Source organism: Mirounga leonina, unplaced genomic scaffold (genome assembly GCF_011800145.1).
Source record: "Mirounga leonina isolate KUSES-001 unplaced genomic scaffold, KU_Mleo_1.0 Mir_101664, whole genome shotgun sequence".
NCBI lineage: Eukaryota > Metazoa > Chordata > Mammalia > Carnivora > Phocidae > Mirounga > Mirounga leonina.
In genome coordinates, this window is record NW_023270175.1 from 17,766,054 (window position 1) to 17,785,435 (window position 19,382).

Here is a 19,382-nt window from a genome sequence, read left to right on the forward strand (position 1 = left end):
TTGTTGCCTTAGTCTGTTTGGGCTGGTATAACAAAACACCACAGACTGGGTAGCTTATAAACAACAAAAATTTATTTTTCAAAGTTCTGGAGGCTGGAAGTCTAAGATCAAGTTGCCAGTATGGTCTCATTCTCTGGTGAGGGTCCTCTTCCTGTTTCATAGCCAGTGCCTTCTCTCTGTGTCCTCACAGGGATCTCTTGGAACCTCTTTTATAAAGCACTAATCTCCAATTTGTGAGGGTTCCACTTTTATGGTTTAAACACCTTACAAAGGGCCAGTATACTAATACCATCACATCAGGCATTAGGAGGAGTTAAACATGAATTTTGAAGGGATACAAACATTCAGACCAGCAGCTATATTCTAGCTCACTTGTTCTATCTACGTATTGGTCTGTCTACCATATAAGAATTCATACTTCTAGTCAACATCCTTATTTTTTCTACACATTATAACTTCTATACTTTTTCTCATGCCATTCTCCCCCTGTCTAGGATCTTGTCCCTAAGAAAAACCCCAACAATCTATCAACATCTCTGAAGCTTCACCATCTCTTTAAGGTACAATGATCTCTCACCTTTGAAATAATCTACCATTGTTTCTGGAAGCATGTATTTACTTATTATTTTATAGTTTTATTTGAACATTCTTATCTAAAGGTGCATTTTGTCTCCTAAATCATGTTAACTTAGAGATAGGTACAAGGTTTTACTTCTTGTATATTTCTTGCATACTTGTGTAGTTCTCTAGCATCTTTGTGTATTGGCACACACTCAGCAGATTTTCAATTAATAACTATTGAATTAGGTTGAATTATCAGGTCGTCTGAGAGACTCTATGTTTATCCTCAGTAAAATATACCACTCACTCAAATCAATGAAGTAGCAATAATTGGCAGATTTAATATTGATTTGTAATAATGTTAGTATAATTGTTAACTGGTAATTTATGCTTAAGAACTGTATTTTCAAAATTAATTGAGTTGATGGAAAGAAATACTGATAATTTTACTAAGCTTACCATGCTTGTCTTGCATTGATATTCCTGAGAAGACCATTATTATTCAATGGCCTGGCCTCTCTGGGGTTTTAAAATGTATGTTTACCTTAGAGAAAGTTGTCTTATCTCAAAGTCTTAGGATCAGATGAAAAATTCCTGGTACAAAATGCATTTGAAATATTTAGAATAAATAAAAAAGGACCCCATCTCAAAAGGCCAAATATTAATTTGACTTCCATCATCAATCCTATTCAGAAGCTACCTTAATTTCTTTTATTTAACAACTCTTTATCAACCTATTTTGTATTTGGAATAAGCTAGTATGAAATTTTGCTACCCTGCTTCATGAAGATATTTGCATAAAAGTGGAACTGAAAATAAACTGGAAGAAGGAGAGGAATTAGGGGAGAGAGTCCATTTTTATTCTGCTTTTAGATCCAATTGTCTTTTTTCCAATATTAAAAACTTTATTTTTATCTAAAAAGAACTACAGATTCGGGGTGCCTGGGTGGCTCAGTCGTTAAGCGTCTGCCTTCAGCTCATGTCATGATCTCAGGGTCCTGGGATCAAGCCCCGCATCGGGCTCCCCGCTCCGCGGGAAGCCTGCTTCTCCTTCTCCCCCTCCCCCTGCTTGTGTTCCCTCTCTCACTGTGTCTCTCACTGTCAAATAAATAAATAAAATCTTAAAAAAAAAAGAATTAAAAAAAAAAAGAACTACAGATTCATTCAGGGATTGTTAAAACAAAGTTTCTGATTTTATTTATTATCCTCAACACCTCTCAGTAGACATGGTGTATGAGATACATATATTTCTTCTATAAAGAGTTCATTTGTTCACCCTGGGGTAAGCAAAAAAATACACAGATGGAAATTATCATAAAACCTTCTTTGTCAGCCAATCATATTCTATTCAACAACTACTCTTGTGTGATAAGAGGGAAATTAGAGAGAAATCAGTTGTTGGAAAATAAGAAAGGCATAGGAGATATTCTTTCTTGGCAGATGGGGATAATATAGTATGTGCATTGTGCTACTTTTACTTTTAGGTCTATCAAAGGGATCTTGAATAAATTGGGAAATACAAAGTCCAGAATTAGTAGTTTCATTCTCTAGATGGAATAGACTGAAAGTTATGGACAAAACCAAAGGTAACATAATTAGTTAATGATAGAGTTAAGACAGTAATAAGTATCTAAACTCCTCGCCCAGTGTCCTCGTTTGACCCCACCATTACACAGGCTGAAGTATCTGACAGGGAGATTCGCTGATGGATTTTTTCTTTCTTTGTGAAAATAGTTCAATCCTAAATCCACAAAACAATCCATGTAATAGTTATATTGGAGTATTCATCTTTATTTTTTTTAAAGATTTTATTTATTTATTTGAGAGAGAGAATGAGAAAGAGAGCACATGAGAGGGGTGAGGGTCCGAGGGAGAAGCAGACTCCCTGCTGAGCAGGGAGCCCGATGCAGGACTCTATCCTGGGACTCCAGGATCATGACCTGAGCCGAAGGCAGTCGCTTAACCAACTGAGCCACCCCGGTGCCCCGGAGTATTCATCTTTAATCAAGAATACTTTGTGCCTTCTCCTGTGGACATAATTACATTTTATGTAAACTGTGTCCTGTTGTGATGTGCTGGGAATCCAGTTTCTACATCACTTCCTTGTCCTCCTATACATACAAAAATACTACATTTCCTGCTCTCTTTCACATAGGTAGTGGTATGTAACTAGCTCTGGCCAATGGAATGTGGACAGTACTCTGAGGAGGCCCTCTGGGATGGCAGAACCACTAAATAGAAGGATCTCTGAGTCACAGTCACTGCTTGGGGTTGAGTTGTGCAAGAGAAGTTTATCCAGGAACACCTGCTTTTGCATGGAGCACTGAGATTTTGCAATAGTTTTTTTTTTTTTAATAAACATTAATTACCTAATAATGCAGGCTTTTCCTTCCCAGTCCCAATGATTGAGGAGGCATGCATTAGAAACATAAAAATTCATGGTCATTTTTTACTGAAAATCACTGTTGTCTACAAGAGAAATGTCACCCTTTCCAATGTCAATTGTCATCAGACTGACTATGGCAAGGTAAATATTGAAATAGGCACATGGCTCTTTTTTTCCTGCCTTCTAAACATATCCACAGGGTTTTCCCCTCCCCCCAAAAAAGAGACATATTTTCACTGCAGTTAGAACTATAATTCCCTGCAGCTATGGGTGCTACAGTTACATTTACTTTGTCTTGACACCATAGTCTGCAAGAATGAATTCTAATTGCACAATTTTAATAACCAGGAAATAAGCCACAGAAGTGCCCCAGCAACTAATACTATGATTGTAATGTAATTATAAACACCTACTGCATTTGCACATGCTTTCACCTCTATCCAAAGGGCCCCAGTCCTTCATTCTGCCTGGTAGCCCTCCATATACCCCTCAGAATTTTCTTCAAATAGCAGCCATGCCTGGAAATATGTGCATTATTGCTAAAAATTTCCCACTTCTTGGTACGTAGCAAAACTCAAGCATTTGGCTTTTGAAAACATTCTTTTTTCTAATTTTACACTTGAGATGACTCACACTTGAAAAGCAAAAAAGAACCCACTTAAGTATATGGGGAACTTACTGCCAAATTTCTGATTCCTTGGCAAAATTTCCCAGCCATGCCCACTAGTAGATTTTTGCACATACAGAGCCCAGGATGATTTGCACTTCACTTATCTGAGTAAGTTCTAAATGTTTCAGTTTATATGAAAATATTTTTCATGTATTTTCTCAATAATTCACTGATATTTTTAAAAGATATTTTTCAAGCAAAATTGTCCCCAAAATGTAAATTTATTAGTCTAAGTAATGTTGTAGGTTATTAGCCATTTTTTAAATCTATGCGGGGAATACCACTAATTCACCAGTCCTTGATTAGGAGTTTGTCTTGGAATTATGTGCACTGATACTTTTTAAAAGATTGATGATTGAGTGATTGATTCACTGACTGATTTAAGAAAGTGGGAGGGGAGGGGCAGAAGGAGAGAGTCTTTTTTTTTTTTTAAAGATTTTATTTATTTATTTGACAGAGAGAGACATAGCGAGAGCAGGAACACAAGCAGGGGGAGTGGGAGAGGGAGAAGCAGGCTTCCCACTGAGCAGGGAGCCCGATGTGGGACTCGATCCCAGGACCCTGGGATCATGACCTAAGCCAAAGGCAGACGCTTAACGACTGAGCCACCCAGGCGCCCAGGAGAGAGTCTTAAGCAGACTCTGTGCTGAGCAAGGAGCCCAACACAGGGCTCAGTCCCATGACCCTGAGATCAGGACCTGAGCCGAAACCAAGAGTCAGATGCTTAACCGACTGCACCACCCAGGCGCCCCTATGTGCACTGCAATTTAATGATCCTTTGTTCCCACCTGAGCCTTCATGTAATCCGTTAACTTCCTTTACATTAAGTTGACCCACAATGGTTTAGCATCTAATCTATTTCCTTCCCCTGCATTCTCTATGTTGCTATTTCCTATGTTAGATGTGTTGGTATTGATCTCTGATTACATCCCTCTATTGATTTCAACTGCATAACATTTTTTGCATCTCTTTTCTCTATTTATCTTTTTTGCCCTAATCATGTCCTTCTTTCATGCTTGGGGGCTATCATAATATCTCCCTTTGTCTCCAGTTTCTATTTGTTTTAAATCATTATACTTCTATCAGAGTAATCTTTCTAAACTTCAAAATTAATCATGCCATTCACTTTATCTAAAACTATCAATTTCCTTTTGAATAATATCTAAATTCCTCATCATGCTATTCAAAATGTCCTTCATTTCAACCTACCTCTTCAGCCTGTATTCTGATCATCATCTTCTTTGCTTCAGGCACTTTGACCAGTACTTGTTTGGCTCTTTGCTTTTGTTCATGCTGTTCCCTCTCCTTGAAATATCCTTCTCTGCTCAATCTCTGAGTGTCAAGGTCATACCCATCTATCAAAGATTGGTTCCAAAAATATACCCTCTTTGAAGTCTTCCCCCTTGGAGTTAATTTCTTTGTTCTCTTGCCTCACACTACATAGTGTCTGGATTTGTATTCTGTTACTGTTCAGATTCTGCTTTCTAGTAATTACTTGTCAACTCTACATTTGCTGCCTATATCTCTGTCTCCTCTTCTGGTTTATGAGCCATTTGAGTAAAATAACCATTTATATTCTCATCAATATATCCTAAAATAACAGATATTCAATATGCACACATTTTTTTTCTGAATTACAACTTACTTTATAAGTCTCTCTAAAATTTCATAGTTTATTTTATTTAAAGATTTTATTTATTTATCAGAGAGAGAAAGAGAGAGAGCACAAGCAGAGGGAGTGGCAGGCAGAGGGAGAAGCAGGCTCCCCACTGAGCAAGGAGCCCGATGGGGTACTCGATCCCAGGACTCTGGGATCATGACCTGAGCGGAAGGCAGATGCTTAACTGACTGAGCCACTCAGGCATCCCTATTTTATTTTATTTATTATATTGTATATTATATTTTATATTATTATATTATATTATATTATATTATATTATATTATATTATATTATATTATATTATATTATATTATATTATATTATACCAGAATAGATAATATACAGTATGAATTAGTTTCAAATGTACAATATAGTGATTCAACAATCCCATACATTACTTGGTGCTCATCAAGCTAAGTGTACTCTCAATCACCTTCACCTATACTACCCATCCCCCTCCCCCCCTCCCCTCTGGTAACCATCTGTTTCTTCTTTATAGGTAAAAATCTGTTTTTTGGTTTGTCTCTCTCTTTTTTTCCCTTTGTTCCTTTGTTTTGTTTCTTAAATTCCACATATTCATAAAATCGTATGGAATTTTACTTTCTCTGACTGGCTTATTTCACTTAGTATTATACTCTCTAGATCCATGCATCCTGTTGCAAATGACAAGATTTCATTCTTTTTTGCCACTGAATACCACATCTTCTTTATCCATTAATCTGTCAGTGGACACAGGCAGCTTCCATAATTTGGCTATTGTAAATAATGCTACAATAAACATATGGGTGCATACGTTTTTTGGATTAGTGTTTTTATAGTCTTTGAGTATACACCTGGTAGTGTGGTTACTGGATCATAGGGTAGTTCTGTTTTTAATTTTTTGAGGAACCTCCATACTATTTGCCACAGTGGCTGCACCAGTTTGCATTCCCAGTAAGAGAGTAAGAGGGTTCCCCTTTCTCTGCATCCTTGCCAAAACCTGTTGTTTCCTCTGCTATTAATTTTAGCCATTCCTCTGTTGTTAATTTTAGCCATTCTGACATTCTGATATCTCATTGTGGTTTTGATTTGCATTTCCTTGCTGATGAGTGATATTGAGCTTCTTTTCATGTGTCTGTTGGCCATCTGTATGCTTTCTTTGGAGAAATGTCTATTCACATCTTCTGCCCATTTTTTAATGTGTTATTTGGAATTTTTTGGTGTTGAGTTGTAGAAGTTCTTTTTATATTTTGGACACTAACCCTTTATCAGATATGTCATTTGTGAATATTTTCTCCCATTCTGTAGATTGTCTTTTAGTTTTGTTGGTTATTTCCTTTGTGGTGAAGAAGCTTTTTATTTTGATGTAGTCCCAATAGTTTATTTTTGTTTTTGTTTCCCTTTCATCAGGAGACATATTTAGAAGATGTTGTTATGGTCAATGTCAGAGAAATAACTGCTGCCTGTGCTCTTTTTCAAGATTTTTTTTTATGGTCTCAGGTCTAATATTTAGTTTCTTAACCTATTTTGAGGTTATTTTTGTGTATGACTTAAGAAAGTGGTCCAGTTTTATTCTTTTGCATGTGGCTGTCCAGTTTTCCCTGCACCATTTATTGAAAAGACTCTCTTTTCCCCATTGCATATTCTTGCCTTCTTTGGCAAAGATTAATTCACCATATAACTGTGGGTTTATTTCTAGGCTTTCTATTCTGTTCTATTGATCTGTGTCTATTTTTGTGCCAGTACCATACTGGTTTTTGTTTTGTTTTGTTTTCCCAAGGGGTTTATTTGGGCAGACCTGGGGACAGGGAGGCTCTGCATCTAAAATATAGTGTTGGGCCTCTTGGTGGTGAAGCATGGCTTGTACTGGTGACACAGGACTCGGTGGGGGCAGTAGGACCTTGATCTGGGAGTCACGGAACTGCTTGACCGCCAGTTAGCAGCACTTGCTGGCTGCAATCTCATCCACCTTCATGATCTGGATTGAGTGGGCCCATGCACAGTGCTGGGCACCCGTGTCTCAGTAACACTGGGTGACAGCATGTGTAGTGGTCAGGTCCTGGTACTCCCAGCACATGTTGTGGGTGCCACTCTGGGAGTCATAGCACAGCCAGATACCAAAGTTCTTTACCTGCAGGGGGGATTTCTCAAACACCTGTCCACAGACAATTTCCCCTGAAGACTTTTTCATCTTCTCATCTTCTTCAACTGAGACATAAAGTACCAGAAGCAGGACTTGGTGACATCATGATTAGGTGCAAAGATTTACCTGTGATAGAGGGGTGGATTATGGCGTTTGGGGTTGGCAGACAGTACCCCACCACTGTGTACTCTCACAGTGTGCCCAAGGCCTTTAAGGCACACTCTCCACTCTCATTGCCCCCATTAAAGAACCATATTGTTTTGATTACCACAGCCTTATAATATAACTGAAGTCTGGAATTGTGATAGCTCCAGTTTTGTTTTTCTTTTTCAAGATTGCTTTGGCTATTTGGGGATTTTGCGGTTTCACACAATTTTAGGATTGTTTTTTCTAGCTCTGTGAAAAAAAATGCTGTTGGTATTTTGATAGGGATTCCATTAAATCTGTAGATTGCGCTGGGTACTAGAGACATTTTAACAATATTTGCTCTTCCAATCCATGAGCATGGAATGTCTTTCTATTTCTTGGTGTCATCTTCAATTTCTTTCATCAGGGTTTTATAATTTTCAGAGTAAAGTTCTTTCACTTCTTTGATTAGGTTTATTCCTAGGTATATTATTATTTTTAGTGCAATTTTATATGGGATTGTTTTCTCAATTCACTTTCTGCTGCTTTATTATTAGTATATAGAAATGCAATGAATTTCTGTACATTCATTTTGTATCCTGCAATCATACTGAATTCATTTATCAGTTCTAGTAGTTTTTTTGGTGGAGTCTTTAGGGTTTCCACACATTGTATCATGTCATCTGCAAAGAGTGAAACTTTTACTTCTTCAAAAAACTTTTTACTTTTTCAAAAAAGTTTGAGAAGAATAAGTATTAACTTTTCTTTAAATGTTTGACAGAATTCACCTGTGAAGTCATCTGGTCCTGGGCTTTTGTTTGTTAGGAGTTTTTTGATTACTGATTCAATTTCATTGTTGATAATTGGTCTGTTCAAATTTTCTATTTATTCCTTTTTCAGGTTTGGTAGGTTATATGTTTCTAGGAATTTATCCATTTCTTCTAGGTTGTCTAGTTTGTTGGCATATAACTTTTCAAAAAATTCCCTTACAATCCTTTGTATTTCTGTGATGTTGGTTATTTCTTCTTTTTTGTTTCTGATTTTGAGTATTTGAGTCCTCTCTCTTTCCCTCTCTCTTTCTCTTTCTTTTTTCCTCTCTCTTTTTGATGAGTCTGGCTAGAGGTTTATCAGTTCTGTTGATAGCCAAACTGTGGAAAGAGCTGAGATGCCCTTCAACAGATGAATGGATGAAGAAGAAGTGGTCCATATAGACAATGGAATATGACTCAGCCATCAGAAAGGATGAATACCCAACTTTTATATCAACATGGATGGGACTGGAGGAGATTATGCTAAGTTAAATAAGTCAAGCAGAGAAAGTCAATTATCATATGGTTTCACTTATTTGTGGAACATAAGGAATAGCATGCAGAACATTAGGAGAAGGAAGGGAAAAATGAAGGGGGAGAATGGAGGGAGAGATGAACCATGAGAGACTATGGACTCTGAGAAACAAGCAGGGTTTTAGAGGGGAAGGGGGTGGGAGGATGGGTTAGCCCAGTGATGGGTATTAAGGAGGGCACATACTGCATGGAGCACTGGGTGTTATATGAAAACAATGAATCGTGTATCACTACATCAAAAACTAATGATGTATGGTGATTAACATAACATAATAAAATAAAATTTAAAAAAAATTGTTGATCTTTTCAAAGAACCAGCATCTAGTTTCATTGATCTGTTTTTTGTTTGTTTGTTTGTTTTTTAGTTTCTATATCATTTATTTCTGCTCTCTTCTTTATTATTTTCTGCCTTCTGCTGGTTTTTGGTTTGTTTGCTCTTCTTTTTCTAGCTCCTTTAGGTATAAGGTCAAGTTATTTATTTGAGTTTTTCTTGCTTCTTGAGGTAGGCCTGTATTGTTATAAACTTCCCTCTTAGAACCACTTTTGGTGCATCCCAAAGATTTTGGACTATTGTCTTTACATTTTCATTTCTCTCCATGCAATTTTTGACTTCTGCTTTGATTTCCTGGTTGACCCATTCATCCTTCAGTAGCATGTTATTTAACCTCCATGGATTTGTGGTCTTTCCAGATTTATTTCTTATACTTGACTTCTAGTTTCGTAGTGTCATGGTCAGAAAAGATGCTTGGCATTACTTTGATTTTTGAATTTGTTAAGACTTGTTTTGTGGCCTCATATGCGATCTATTCTGGACAATGTTTCATGTGCACTTGAAAAGAATGTGTATTCTGCTTTTTAGGATGGAATTTTCTGAATATGCCTGTTAAATCCATCTGGTGCAGTGTATCATTCAAAGCCACTGATCCTTGTTGATTTTCTATTTAGATGATCTGTCCTTTGATGTAAAAGAGGTGTTCAAGTCTGTTATTATTATTGTATCATTATCAATTAGTTCTTTATATCTGTTATTAACTGTTTACTATATTTGGGTGCTCCTGTGTTAGGTGCAAAAATATTTACAATTGTTATGTCTTCTTTCATTGTCCCTTTAATGATTATATAGTGTCCTTTGCATCTGCTTAGAGACTTGGTTTTATTTTTTTTAATTTTTTTTTAGATTTTTAAAAATTTATTCATTTGTGAGAGAGAGAGAGAGCAAAAGCACAAGCAGAGGGGAGGATCAAAGGGAGAGGGAGAAGTAAACTCTCTGCTGAGTGGAGAGCCCAATGTGGGGCTCAATCCCAGGACCCAGGGATCACAACCTGAGCTGAAGGCATATGTTTAACTGATTGAGCCACCCAGGTACCCCAAAGTCTTTCTTTTAAAGTGTATTTTGTCTGATATAAGTATTACCACCCTGGATTTCTTTTCACATCCATTTTCATGATAAATGTTTCTCCATCTACTCACTTTCATTCTGCATGTATCTTTAGGTCTGAAATGAGTCTCTCATAGGCAGCATACAGATGGATCTTCTATTTTTTTAAGATTTTATTTATTTACTTGAGAGAGAGCAAGGGGGAGAAAGAGAGCACAGAGGAAGAGGGAGAAGCAGACTTCCTGCTGAGCAGGGAGCCTGATGTGGGGCTCGATCTCAGGACCCTGAGATCATGACCCCAGCTGCATGCAGACACTTAACAGACTGAGCTACCCAGATGCCCCAAGATGGGTCTTCTTTTTAAGTCCATTCCATCACCCTATGTCTTTTGATTAGAGCATTTAGTCCATTTACATTCAAAGTAATTATTGATAGGTATGTATTTATTTCCATTTTGTTACTTGTTTCATGGTTGTTTTGTAGATTTTCTCTGTTCCTTTCTTCTCTGGCTCTCTTCTCTCACCATAGGTTGGCTTTCTTTAGTGATATACTTGGATTCCTTCCTCTTCATTTTTTTTTTTTAAGATTTTATTTACTTATTTGATACAGAGAGAGAGAGAGGAATCACAAGTAGGCAGAGTGGCAGGGAGCGGCAGAGGGAGAAGCAGGCTCCCTGCTGAGCAAGGAGCCCGATATGGGACTCGATCCCAGGACTCTGGGATCATGACCCAAGCCAAAGGCAGACATTTAGCGACTGAGTCACCCAGGCACCCCTCCCCTTCATTTTTTTGCATATCGATCACTGGTTTTTGATTTGTTACAATTAGGTTTGTATATAACATCTTCTGCATATGGCAGGCTATATTAAAGTTATGGTTGTTAAATTTGAACCCATTCTTTACTCTCTCCCAACATTTTAGGTATATGGTGTCATACTTTACATCCTTTTATTTTGCAAGTCCCGTGACTAGTTTTTACAGATACAATTGTTTTGTTTGTTTAGTGGTTTGTTTTTAATGCTTTTGTGTTTCTTACTTTTCTTACTCTTACTTATGGCTTTTCATTTCCACTTAAAGAGTCCTCTTTAACATTTCTTTTAGGGCTGATTTAATGTTCATGAACTCCTTTAGCTTTTGTTTTTCTGTGAAACTCTATCTCTCCTTCTATTCTGAAAAATAACCTTTCTGGATAGAGTATTCTTGGTTGTAATTTTTTTTTTTTTTCCTTTCAGCACTTTGAATATATCATGCCACTGTCTTCTGGTCTGTAAAGTTTCTGCTGAAAAATCCACTGATAGCCTTATGGGGTTCCCCTTGTATGTAGTTGTCTCCTTTTCTCTTGTTGCTGTTAAAATTCTCACTGCTTTTTGCTATTTTAATTACTATGTGTCTTGGTGCAGAACTCCTTGGGATGATTTTGTTGGGGGATCTCTGTGCCTACTAGATCTGGATATCTGTTTCCTTCTCCAGATTATGGAAGTTTTCAGATATTATTTCTTCAAATACATTTTGTGCCCCCGTTTCTCTTTTCTTCTGGGATCCCTATAATGCAAATGTTATTATGCTTGATGAAGTCACTGAGTTCTCCAAGTCTATTCTCATTTTGCATATTTTTTCTCTCCCCTCCATTACTCTGTCCTCTAGATCATGAATTTGGTCTTCTGCCTCCTGTAGTCTTCTATTTATTACATCTGGTGTACTTTTAATTTCATTTATTGGGGCGCCTGGGTGACTCAGTCCTTAAGCATCAGCCTTTGGCTCAGGTCATAATCCCAAGGTCCTGGGATCGAGCCCTGCATCAGGCTCCTTGCTCTACAGGAAGCCTGCTTATCCCTCTCCCACTCTCCCTGTTTGTGTTCCCTCTCTTGCTGTGCCTCTCTCTGTCAAATAAATAAATAAAATCTTTAAAAAAATTTCATTTATTGTATTCTTCATCTTTAATTGGTTCTTTTTTTATGTGTTTTCCATCTCTTTATTAATGATCTCACCAATGTCCCCCACTCTTTCCTGAAGTCCAGTATCTTTATGATCATTATTTTAAATTCTCTATCAGACATATTACTTATATGCATTTCACTTAACGGTCCTGCTGTGGTTTTATCCTGTTCTTTCATTTAGGACTTTTTCCTCTGTCTCCTCACTTTATTTATCTCTGTGTCTGCTTCTCTGTGTTCAGAAAGTCAACTATGTCTCTTGCCCTTGAAAGTAATGGATGGGGTGTGCATATTTAACAAAGTGGCACTGGCCCTTTGCTAGAGGGGATGCACAACCACACTGAGACTAGGGCTAGCCAGGCTGAAATCTGCAAAGCATGCATGGGTGGGGCATACAGTTTTAACAAGGTTGTGTATTCTCTGGTGGTGGTGACCAGCTGCCACTGCTGCAAAGACCAAAGCTTGGCAAAGTGCACAGTGGGGAGATTGGTATTGGTATGGCTTGTGATGGTTTTCTGGGGGGTTTGACCCACAGTGCCAGGGCTGACGAAGGCTCAGCTTGAGGGAGCAGGACACATAGTAAGCAAGTTAGGTTTTGAATGCCAGTACTTTGCTGGTTCCTGCAGGTGGCTGTGTGTTTATCTGGGCTGCGGGGGAGGGAAATGGCACCTGTCAGCTCCTTTGTTCCTGGAGGAGCCTCCCGAGGAAATCTGTCCCTCTGGAACATGCTCTGTGATTAGTAAATAATTCTCCCTCTTATTATTTTCTTAACACTCTGCATCTTGTCCATAAACTTCTCAGGTTCATTTATGAAAAAAAACAAAAACAAAAACAAACAAACAAACAAAACAAAAAACCTCAGCCATGGGTTTCAGACTTGCTTATTTATTTAATTTAAGTTACTTTTCAGTTGCAAATGACATGGTTACAAGAGATAAGAACAGAAAAATAGCTTCATTTCTCTTGATTGTGCACCAGAATAGTTGCACACAACAGTGGACAATTTGCCACACTGGGCCTTGTGACTAGAAAGCACACTAAAAGACCATTCATGCTTATTGCATATGCACTAGGATTAACAAGTAGATCAGTGTTCAGTTATAAGCAGAATTGGGCCAAAGACTGGTTGTAACTATTCTAGTTCATGTATGCCTTATAGCAGTTTAGCCTCAAAATTTCACATAAAAAAAAGTCATAAAAGTCAATGGGCAAATTCAATTAAAAATTTGTGTATATTAGAGACTTCAGGGGAAGATTGTGGAGTAGGAGGACCCTAAGCTCAACTCTTCTATGGATACAATTAGATACCACTCACCTCAGTGTAAATAACTCAGAAAATGCCTCAAAGACTGGCAGAATAAACTCCACAACTAAATGTGGAGAAAGGGACTTTGAAGAGTGTAGAAAGGGAAGAGATGTGGTGGGAAGCTAAATGGACTCTTGAGCCATCTGCTCGGGGGACCTGTGGGCATGGATAGGGGAGAGAAATAGACAATCACACCAGGGAGCCCACACTGGGAAGACAAATCCCCATAGTGTTTGGTTTTGAAAACCAGAGGGGCTTAATTGCATGAGTTCTTACAACCAGGGGACTTAAAGACTGGAAATTTAAATATCAGTGGGCTGGGCTCTGGAAGAGTCTGGAGGGTGATAAGAAACTGAGTCTCCACCCTTACAAAGACAGGACAACAAATAGCTCAAAGAGATACAGCACAGAAGCAGCTGTTTGAAAAATGCCTGGGGCATATGGGAGAGATTTATTTATTAATCACAGTGGTTGTTTTGGCTCTGTGATCTATGTAAAAACATAGGATAATGAATAAGAATTCTCAAAACTTAAGTTATTTACATGAGAAAAGGAAGTCACATATAAAACAATCTTTATATAAATGCATTACAGTGCTAAAAGATTGCTTACAATTAATAGGTTGAGCTTCTTTAGGTCAGAGGCCATACCTTCCACTTTTTAGATAACTTTCTAGTACCCTAAACAGTATCATGTTCCTAGAGGTTGCTTAATAAATGTTCAATTGATTAATCATAAGTCTCTTCCCTTTAAAGAAAAACTGCTAAAATCTTTACTTCTCAAGTTAATTTCCTTCCCCCAGCTCATATTAATGTGCACATACTGGAAAACTAATATTTTATTGTAATACATTATTTATATTCAAAACAGGAAATATGAATACATTGAATAAAATTTGGTATGTTAACCTTTATGAGTCTAGTTATCTATTTTGTATATGCAATGCCATGGTATTATAGGGTACATTTAATTAATTAATTAACATTTTAATTAATCATGTATGACTAAACACTGAACTAAGTGCCAGATGAACTAGGTGTAACATGGGAAAGTCATTGCATCTTTCTGAACCTTGGTTTAATTCTCTGTAAAATTAGAGGGTTGTATTCTTTCTAAGGTCTCTTCTACTTCTTTGTCTCAATTGTACAAATGACTTCATATACATAGACACATATGTAAATAAGTTTTAAAATAGTATTTAATTGGTTGTTAAAGAATATAATCTATTTCTTTTCTTTTCTTCTTTTTTAGATTCCATATAATTTTCAATATTATTCAGAAACCAGAAGGCTAGGTCATAGTTGCCTACACAAAATGTAAAAAATAATACAAACTCATATATCAAGGAAAAGAAGAGCCTGAGGAACTGGCTTTTGGAGTTCTGTCAATAAAACCATCACAGTAGAATCATCGTACAATGAGTTGCTATAATTGATAAGTCTCAACCATGTACATTTTCCTTCCAATCAAGTTTTTAGAACCTCATCTCGGGGCGCCTGGGTGGCTCAGTCGTTAAGCGTCTGCCTTCGGCTCAGGTCATGATCCCAGGGTCCTGGGATCGAGCCCCGCATCGGGCTCCCTGCTCCACGGGAAGCCTGCTTCTCCCTCTGCCACTCCCCCTGCTTGTGTTCCCTCTCTTGCTGTGACTCTCTCTGTCAAATAAATAAATAAAATCTTTAAAAAAAAAAAAAAGAACCTCATCTTAACTATGAAAGAACAGCCAAGAATTAGCAAATCATTGTAAAAAAAAAAAAAAGATCTAACATAATTAAAAAATAAAAACTATCAATCATTTTTGGAAAAATAGGAGGAGATATATGGATATTATCTCATTTTTGTTTCTCAGACTAAAGAACATCTAACTTCTATATTATATTGGAGAGAGAAAGAGAGAAGAATAAATTTGGAGTAATTCTTTACAATTTAGAAAAGGAAAGAGGGAAGGTAGGAAGGAAGGAGGAAGGAAGGAAAGAAAGATAAAATGATAACAAAGAAAAGAGAAGGAAAAATAATCAAAGAAATAACAAGAATATTTAGTAGATCTTAGAAATATAAGTTTCTAGACTAAAGTGGCTCATTCTGAATACCCATTAAAATGAATGAAAACTTAGCCACACCAAGGGAATTATTATTACATTTGAGTAACAAGTATAAAGATATAATCCTTAAAGCTTCCAGAAATAGAACCACATTCTGGTCACATTCAAAAGATAACAAATCATAATGGTATCAGACTTCTCAATAGCAGTACTGAAAACTAGAAAAAGGAGTATAACTTTTAAGATTCAAAGGGAAGCTGATTTGCAATATAGAATTCTATATCCAACTGTACTAACAGTTGGGGATGACATTGGAATAAAGACATTTTAAGACATAAAACAAGTTAAGAAACAACTTCTTATGCACTTTTTCCATGAAAAAATAATATAATCAAGAAAATGAGGATGTAAACCAAGATATAGAAATGCAAGGACAGGGGAATCAAAGCGAATTTTGAAATGGATTTCCAGGATGGTGGCAAAGAGAACTTAATAAAAGCTATGTTGTAATCCAGATTGTAGCAGAGGACAGAAGACTCAAGAAGGGATGCCTTCCATATTTTGAAGAAGGAGAAAAAGAAAAGAGAAGGAGGAGGAGGAGAAAATAAAAAGATTATTTGCTATGTCTGAATGTTTTGGAAAGATATTTTCATTGTTATAAGAGAGTGTAATTATGGACTCTCTGTAAGTTCAGAGATAATCAAGGAAATTAAAAATTAAAGTTTTTTTTTTTAATTTCAGGAAAAAAAATATTAGCATAATAATGCTTCTTTAATTAAAAATACTATAAGTATAATGGAAGCCAAGGAGGATGAGAATGTATTTTGCAAGTGGAGAAGATAAAACTAAGTCCTCATCTTCCATAGTAGGAAGTCAATAGTAATATAAAAAATAGGGAAAAAAATGTATATTAGTAGCATAAGCATGTTCTTTAGGACTGTGGAAATAATATATAGGAGTTGAAAACCTATATATATTAGGAAAAGAAATCAGTTATGAGGTGGACAGGGAAGGAGACTGCTCAACATCTTTTCCATTATAACCATGTTGAACAATTTTTTAAACCCTGTGAATGTATAATTTTGATAAAAAATGAAATTAAATTTAAAGCTAAACGGCAGATTGTAAAATTTTTCTAAAGGCTATTCTGTTCATTCATTTTTGGAGTGGTTGTAAGTAACTCATTTTGTTGTTTTTTTTCCCCTTTTTGCTTTTTTTGTTTGTTTATCTTTTGCTTTATTTGTTTGTTTTTAAGCAGTAGGCATTCCTTTAACAAAGTACATTTGTAGATGTTTCCCACAGTATACCTGGTACATAAAAATATAATGTGTATTACCCAATCCATTAAGAAGAATCATATTTATAATTATAAAACCACTTCACACCAGTTAGAATGGCTAAAAAGAACAACTCAGGAAAAAACAGTTGTTGGTGAGGATGGGAAGAAAGGGAAACCCTCTTACACTGTTGGTGGGAATGCAAACTGGTGCAGCCTCTCTGGAAAACAGTATGGAGTTCCCTCAAAAAATTAAAAATAGAGCTACCTTATGACCCAACAATTGCACTACTAGGTATTTATCTGACAGATACAAACAATGATTTGAAGGGGCACATGCACCCCAATTTTTATAGCAGCTATGTCCAAAATAGCCAAAATATGGACACAGCCCAGATGTCTATCAGCAGATGAATGGATAAGGAAGAAGTGCCATATATATATATATAGGAATATTACTCAGCCATCAAAAAGAATGGAATCTTGCTATTTGCAATGATGTGGCTAGAACTAGAGAGTTTTAAGCTAAACTAAATAAGTCAGTCAGAGAAAGACAAATACCATATGATTTCACTCATATGTGGAATTTAAAAAACAAAACAGATGAACATAGGGGAAGGTAAGGAAAAATAAGATGAAAATTGAGAGGCAGGCAAACCATAAGAGACTCTTAACTCTAGGAAACAAACTGAGGGTTGCTGGAGGGGAGGTAGGTGGGGGGAAGGGAAACTTGCGTGATGGGCATTAAGGAGGGTACTTGATGTAATGAGCACTGGGTGTTATATGCAACTGATGAATCACTAAATTCTACTTCTGAAGCTAATAAAAATAATAAAATAAATAAAATAAAATAAATAAAAAACAAAATCAATGAAAAACCTCTCCCAGATCCACTACTTTGGTATCATGGTCTTGTTTCAGGCCTTCAGCATCTCACTGACATAATCACATAAGCCCTTGAGTGGTCTTCATGCTTTTATATTTTGCAGGTTTATAGTCTTCTTTTTTGAAAGCAGACATGTATGCACAAAATAATAGCCTCAAAGATGACAATGTTTTGTTGGGACTTCATGAGCATAGACCATTATTATTCAACATATTCCCAGGGTGACAGGTTTCAACTAAGTACAGAGAGTTAATTAAGCTAACTAATGATATTTGGTTAATGATAGGATAGCAAATGGAACCCTAATTAATGAGTAAGCTAAGAGTGATTGCCTATTTCCAGGCGTTAGTCTCAATTTCTTTTTAATCAGTTACATATTGCTTGGTATAACCATAGGATATAATAGTAATACTGGAAATATCAGCAGTAAATACTCTACATAATTATATTTTATCCCTGCCTACATAAAACATTGTCTTAAACCAAATTTGAGTGTCTTGTATCATACACTGGGGAAAGATATTTTTATAGTGATGCTACTTTTATTTTTATGTAAATTCTTCTAATGTGTCTTTTTCTTTTTTAAAGGTAGTTTGAAATGCTAAAATCAAATTACTAAGGCTCACTCCAGATCACCACTGCCAACACATTCAAACACACATGTGCAAACACATACATACACATACATTCACCTTATAAATTTTTTGTACCTGGGAAAAGAAAAATGTTTTTGCTTTTTGATTTTTTCTATAACTTAATTTTTCCTAAAACATCATTCCCAAATTGAGTCATTTGTGTTTTTTCCTCTCTCAACTTTTCATTTTTTTAAATTTGTCTCTAGATATCTCAAGGTGATACTTGATTGTATGATATATCATATCTGATTACACAGTCATATTGCCTTAAACTGTGTCCATAATGAACAAAATATGGCTGAAGTAATTTGTCATGATACAACACAGCACCTGGTTTGCTGGTCTGTAACATCCAATGTAGGTTCCTGAAGTGGAAATGAAGAAAGAAGTAGTAAATTAAAACACACTAATTTCAGAAATTTTAATTTCTACATATCTGTTTATAACATGGGAGATCCAGATGGAGTTTCCAAATAGAGCTACTCAGCCATCAGAAATGTGTAGAAATAAACATTTTGTCCCATCACAGTCTGTTCAAAGATTTTGTCACTTTGTGCAGCCTGTCCTAATGACCAAATTTAAATCTACTTGAGGAAAGCATTTTCCAGCTTAGTTTCATTCTTAGTCTACTAAGTGGTGACATAGCATTTTGTAAAAAAATAGAGTTACAAACACTTTTGTGACTATTACCTTAAATGCAAGCTCTCAAGAACCAGTGAAAACTGCAATTTGATCAGTTGACTCCAGGAAATACATATCTAAAATATATTTCTATTTTTTGAATGGCATAGTAGCCTTGCAAAACTGAAATTTAGAAAAATTCTGAAAGGCCAAAGAAGTTTCATCACTGAGATCATTTTGCTGTTGCATTGCTTTATCTGTCAAACCTATCTCTGTCAAATATGATTTGCTTATGGGGGAATATAGAGCTTTTGACAAAGCTTTAGACTGAAAGTGAAATCTTATTTTCTTGTTATCTGTTGACAGAGCCAGAAATAATTTCTTTGAAGTGAATCTTACCTCACCACCATTGTATTTGTAATTCCCAAAGTTGATTACC

At 36.3% G+C, this 19,382-nt stretch overlaps 1 pseudogene; it reads right to left on the reverse strand.

Moving 5' to 3' along the window:
* Positions 1 to 7,078: 7,078 nt before the first annotated feature.
* On the reverse strand, positions 7,079 to 13,103 carry LOC118011059 (annotated as a pseudogene).
* Between the last annotated feature and the right edge of the window lie 6,279 nt (positions 13,104 to 19,382).